The 6,317-nt window shown below is 46.7% G+C and overlaps 1 long non-coding RNA gene across 1 annotated transcript; it reads right to left on the bottom strand.

Annotated features, from left to right (window-relative positions):
- Positions 1–3,621: 3,621 nt before the first annotated feature.
- LOC144100217 (uncharacterized) lies at positions 3,622–5,709 on the bottom strand. Its single transcript, XR_013307561.1, has 2 exons — positions 5,153–5,709; positions 3,622–4,238 (listed from the first exon to the last, which is right to left on the bottom strand). It is a non-coding gene; the product is annotated as an uncharacterized LOC144100217 (long non-coding RNA).
- Between the last annotated feature and the right edge of the window lie 608 nt (positions 5,710–6,317).

Below are 6,317 nucleotides of genomic sequence, written 5' to 3'. Positions count from 1 at the left end.
GAGGGATCGCATTGCACCGGGCCAAGGAATGAAAAAGAGGAGATTTGAAGGAATGAAAAAGAGGAGAATGATAGTGAAAAGGATGAAAAGAAAAATTACAGGGATGCACTTATGTCTGCTTAGATGCAGTAATGACAAAGCATTTCTGTTACTGCGCGTCCTTCCTCCTTCATGCGCATCCGCCATCTTGCATCCGTCATCTCGCCTACGTGCGCGCCATCTGTTGAATCAGTGCCGTACATTGCGAGGGGGTTTCCGTGAGTGCCGCATGATGGCGCTACGACTGCACACCAAACACGGAGGAAATTTACCGGAAGCGTACAACTGTACTTGAAAAAAGATGTAGCGCAAAAGAGACGAGCACGGGAGGAAGACACGACAAAGACGAATGCTACTAACAGCTGGTTTTATTTTGCAACAAATTTTATTGTACAACTGTAATTTTGATGCCCATAATTACTCACGTATGCCTCAGTAAATACCTCGAAGATACGTTTCTGAGTTATCTGCTCCCTAAGTAGACTCCATTATTTTTATTCAGTTCGTGCTGACACACTCTGTCCACAGCTTCCGGTGACGCCACTCATGAGCCAAGAAATGCTTTCGCATTAAAAAACCCTAGGAGTTCTCTAACCAGTGCGTCGGATTAATCTGGCACTCCTAAAACTAGAAGTGTTCTTAATGGAGGGGCAACCACCTGTCTTTGCGGCGCTGCTTCATCGTCTACATCACCTGCATGATTTTGCCTAAATAGAAAAACGACAGGTTATCTGGCGGCTGGGCTAAGTGCGGGCATTTAGTCTCACTTCACGCATGGCGCGAATGCAATGGCAGCACCGCTACTTGTCGCCATCTGGGATTCGCCGACGCGCGATCTTGTGTTTTGTAAAAGCTTTTTAAACGCAGAATTTGTCTCCAAACATCTCAGAATGCAACTTAACAGGTAACATACTTACCATGGGGAATGGTAAATTATTTGCGTGCTGGTAATTTTTTGTTACGGGAAAAAACACAGGTGACCAATTCGTTTAGAATGAGTGTTTTAAAAGTGACTTGGACTCAAAAGCATCTTCGACTGAAACCTAGCAGAAAACATACCCCCCGAGGTAAAGGAAAAATGACTTCCGTGATTTTTTTTATTCGATAAAAAAGAGAAGGAAACATCAGTAAAAAGCGCATTGGAAAAACGGATTAAGAGCTCACCGGTTTGCTATTCAATGAATGCTTCGTAAAGCATCAAAGCAGCGATCTCTTAAAAAGAATATCTATGTGCAATCCTCAAGCCCGTGGGTCTGTGCGCAGTCGTCATGTCAAGAGGCACCAGAAAGCTGCTGTGCTGTAAATTATATTTCTTGAAATCACTACTCTAGAAAAGGCCCAGGGGTTTTGAGGATGGCCAATCGATAACTCTTTTTCGGAGTTTATCGATTTTCGACTCCATGCATAGTGTACTGAACGGTGCCAATAAATTAATGTTCATTCGATTCTTTATCATCAGAAGCATTACAGTACGGTTGTTGGCTATACGGCACTATTCCAGGGGCAAGATAGATGGCATGTTTTGCTTCCTTGTAGAGGCCTAGGTCACTGGCATGGCGGCGAAGAGCTTTATATATTGCCGAAGGAGATGTCGGACGATGTTCAACTGTTTTTAGTTTAGTTGTTTGCCGATGTGTGCTTCACGCAGGATTAATCTCGCCTCTTCCATTCGTGAATATCCGGAACATTAGGGCGGGTCTGCTGTCTTTTCATTGACACCGGTATCCTGAAGGGCTGTTCCATTGCATGGTCCCAGCTGATAAACAACATGGCAATGGTGTGGCGATGGGCAGGTTGTTTTCGCTAATAGTATGAAGGCGAAAATACTTGGCCGGTCTTCACAAACGTAGCAAGAAGGCTATCGTACGGTTGGTATAGCCGACTGCGCCATGTGTGTGTGATGTCCCAGAGATGGCGGATATTAACTGTTCTCACGCCCATTCCAACAAATGCTTTCGTATTCTCGCGCATGCGCAGAACAGAAGATCGCGCGCCGCCGAATGTCCGGCCTGGACGCCGGACAGCCCACTTCCTTAGCATGTGCTTCTACGGGCACGCTTATCGCAGGCGGTTGATTGCGATGGACTCTTCTCCGTTAGAAGAAAGTCTCTATCTCTCATATATTTAGTGCCATAATCTGATTCTAGCTGAACGGCCAGATAATGCTTTTGGCATTCAGAACCTCTTTGTTCCGCCATGATCGAGTTTTGAAACACGAGTGCCGTTCCAAGTGGCTCTGTAGGCGCCTTTGCCGTTTGATAGGATAGGATAGGATACAATTTATTGCTCTAACAAGGTCTTTCGGTCAGACAGGGGTCTTCATCTTCAAGCAGATCTCTCCCTCCGTTTTGCAGAGGACGGCGCCCCTATTCCAGGGCACCGCTGAGTTTGGCCGCTCGCTGGGCATGGATGACCAATCCTCTTTAGAGAATTGGGTTGCCGCTTGAGAGCACACTCTCCCACTTCCGCCAGTAAACTTCTTCTCGTTGATTTAATTTGTTGTGGGGAAGAGGATAGTTTAGTATCGTCCCTCTGTAATAATTTAGAATGTCGGAGTACGTCGGAATTGCCCTCAAGAAGTCCTCCGGGTCTTCGTTCAAGAGTGCTCGGTTAGTGTACTCGCGAGCGACTCTATCGACCCTTTGGTTGCTTTCTATCTCGGTGTGTCCCGCTTAAGTGGACATTGCCGCTTGAGTGGACATTAGAGCAGAGGCCACGGGCCGCAGCTTGTGGTATTTGATGAAGACGTGTTCAAAGCTAGCCTCACTGGCGCAGCATCTGTAGTCTTCTTCTTGGCGTGTATCATAGCGCGAATATAAGCCCCCAGATTGCCATTTAAGAGCAGTGACAAAGAAGAACGAGATAATGTTGGTTGCTCAGGCGGCGTTATTCATGGTTATGAACAAAAAGCCAGGCTGCTAAATATTTATATTGGCGTTCTGCTACGTACGGTATGGCTAAATAGAAGCCTAGAGTCCGTCCCCTTCTTGTACTTGCATGGAACACGCTCTTCTGGCCGAATGACCCGCTAAATTTCCTGGACCGCGTTGGAAAATAAGGAAATGATTCCTGGACTGAGAATCCGGCGCTAGTTAGTCGTGTGCCATTGCATGATTCTTTAGCTGGTGAATGAACAGACAAAGGTTGAAAAACAGGAACACGCACCATGTCAACGGCAAGATGTGCACTGGTAAAATGCAGGTACTTATCGTCTCGAAACACACCCTCAGCAAAGCCAATGACGCCTTCAAGCGCAATAAGACAGCCAGCATGTGAATTTCAGCTTCGTGGCATTCACATACTCTTCGGTCCCATTCTTAATGTTGACGGCGTGTTCAGAAGCCTAAATTACAATATTTTCGATAATATTTATTGCTTTCCACCATCCGTGTACGGTAGAATTCATATTAGAATGCCTTCTCGGTGCCTCTCAGTAGTGCAATTCGTGTTCGCTCAACAGTCAGAAGTTTCCTTTTAAGTGTCTACATAATACCACGCAGACCAGAACAGTCATACATGTCAAAGCGTAGACTCCCGAAGTGAAGGCAAGCACACTTTTCGAATGGAAAATCACGCGAATACTTCGAATGTATGTTCTTATTCTTCAATACATTGTCAACTCCGTACCACCAGCACATCTCATTCATCACACACACTTACTATTATCCCTGCCGTCAGCATACACAAGCGTTCACTTCTTCTCGGGCTAGCCGCAATATTTCACCTCTGAATTTCCTTGCCCCGTGCATGCACGCCGCATAAGAATACCAGAAGCGTGCAAAAGAATCAACAAGACGACTGTCCCTGGATATAAAAACGCACTGGCGTGTAGTCATCATCTTGGGCACGCTGTTCATCCCTTAGAGAATTCATCTTCGCAGTGGCCTTGCTCTTTCTAGTGGTATCGCATTTTAACTACAGCGTTCGATGTGGCTTCTTTCGTGGACGCGACAACTCAGCGATGTTTCAAGGCACGAGGAATTTCCGCAGTCATCACTGCACGGAATAGAACGTTCGTTGGAGAAAGCTTGTCACACTTGATCGCACTGCCTGCAACATTTGCAGAGTGCTCTCGTTTCAGTACAGAAGCACGTTCTATACTTAACAGTCGACACAGGCGCAGGATATTTCGTTCGTCACTGATTACCCCTTGTCTGGTCCTTACCTTCTGTCAGCAGCTTCATCGCAATCTGGAATAGCTGGATGAAAGCGCCACGAAAATAAAGACATTAGTTCCAGCAAATAGAACTTTTTCTTCCTGCAGTGTAATAAACCAAGAAATATAAAATAAATTGCTTCCACTAGATCCGATACAGTATTACGGGCTAGCACCATACGAAAGATAATTACAGAGGCGTGCTAAATCTAAAGGTGTGCGAAATTTTCATGCCAGTGGCGATAATGTCTACCTGTTTTCAATTTTAAAACGTCCCTGCACGCACCCAATTTCGCTGACGGTACTTTCTGCAAAAGGAATACATCACGCTTTTGCGTCGGAATTGTTCCTTGAATCACTTAATTCCCTAACATCCACACTTTTTGCGACGTACAACAGCAACAAAGCAAATGCGATGCGCGTGTGCGGAAAAAATTGTTTCGGCACCGTAACACAAGACGATCGCCTGAAAACCTTGATGTGCATACGGAATGTGTGCCCCATCCGCTGATATCAGTTCCCGTAGTCTGGTTAACAAGTGTAGCGTTACAATAAATTTGTTTACGAGTACCTGAATCCCGCATAATTCAGCTGTCAGCTACACTCTGAGCAATATTACACCTATCTTGGAGTAAAGAGAGAGTAAGTTGTCCTCCACTCCATAAAGTGCACTAGACGAGAGCTTACTCCCTTATTTTACTCCTCTCTGTTTAGAGTGTATACACCTATACACCTAGAGTGTATGCACCAAGAAGCTGTACCTCTCGGTCGTGGCTCACAGTTGGTGGTGGGTGTTACATTATAGCATTGTAGCGTTTTGTCTCCAAGAAGCCACCTTGCTTTGAAAACAAAAAAGTCTTTAAACAATCTTCAATATCTGACTAAAAATGCAAACAATTTAGGCTCCTTCCACTGGTGCACTTCCGTGTATGTAGGCCGATAACCTCCAACACCTACCGGTCAAGTAAAGGTAGCCAGAAGGCAGACCGCCGCCAAGATGGGTATGAACGGACTCAGCAGAGCCAATGGCGCCGCTACGACTACCACCGCAATGGTCGCCACAAGCAGGGCCGCACACAGGATGAACGCTGACAGCAGAGTAAGAAAAAAGAACGCTCCCAGTAGCAGTGCTAGCTCCAAGAGTGCTTGTAGTAGAAACATCGGCACTTGTCCTTCTGGAAACACTGGCACCGATAACAAGCAGATGGTGATCTCCATCGCAGGGGACGAATGATTGGTCGCCAGAAGCGATGAACCCAGACGGTGAGAAGTGGACTGCAGCGGCCACATCGGCTGCAACGGCTGAAGTTCAAGTCCTGGTATGGACGCTCGTTACGGGACGTGCCATGGCTGCTGTGAGGCCGTGGTGTTAGAGGATGAGTATGCGGTAGTCTTGGAGTGGCGTGAAAGTCCACATCACTTCTAAGGCGGGGCGCAGCCCCAAGGCCGAGGTCTCCTGGGCCGCAGCGGCCAGGACGAATTTGGGCAGAGTCCGATTGTTGCTGATGTTCATGTTGATGCGGACATCCGCCTTTGTATCGGAGGATCATGCCCTACTGTATTATGGCTTGAAGAGGAGCAAAATTTCAAGTGACAATGAAAGTAAAAATGATAAGGAAAAGGACGTAGGAGTTGTCTAACAATTGCGTCGGATCGATCTGTTGGTCCGAAAACTGTGTGTCTATCCTCATCATCATCATCATCAGCCTTACTACACCCACTGCAGGGCAAAGGCCTCTCCCATGTCTCTCCAATTAACCCTATCCTTTGTCAGCTGCATCCGCCTTTTGCCTCATCTATCCTCAAAGCGATGCTTCGTCGTCTACGCAACCTTCGTGGTCGTGTCTGATAATGTTTCGTAACCCGAGTACCATTCCAAGCTCCTCCGTAGGTGCTACTGTCGCTTGTATTGTCAGTAATCTGGCGGGCGCCGGCCGCAGGTTGAAGTCTTAGATGAAGTGTTGTTGCACAGCCTCCACAGCCCTGCTGCACCTAGGGCTGACCGATTCTCGGCCTATCGCAGAGTGGGAATTTAAGCTACCTGACAGCCTGGGAAAAAGCAGCAGAAAAAAAAGCGACCCAATAATGATTGAATATTCGTGGTCACGAACAAAAAGCCATG

The sequence above is a fragment of the Amblyomma americanum genome, chromosome 8, assembly GCF_052857255.1.
Source record: "Amblyomma americanum isolate KBUSLIRL-KWMA chromosome 8, ASM5285725v1, whole genome shotgun sequence".
In the NCBI taxonomy this organism is placed as follows: domain Eukaryota; kingdom Metazoa; phylum Arthropoda; class Arachnida; order Ixodida; family Ixodidae; genus Amblyomma; species Amblyomma americanum.
This window is presented reverse-complemented; position numbering and strand designations above follow the sequence as displayed.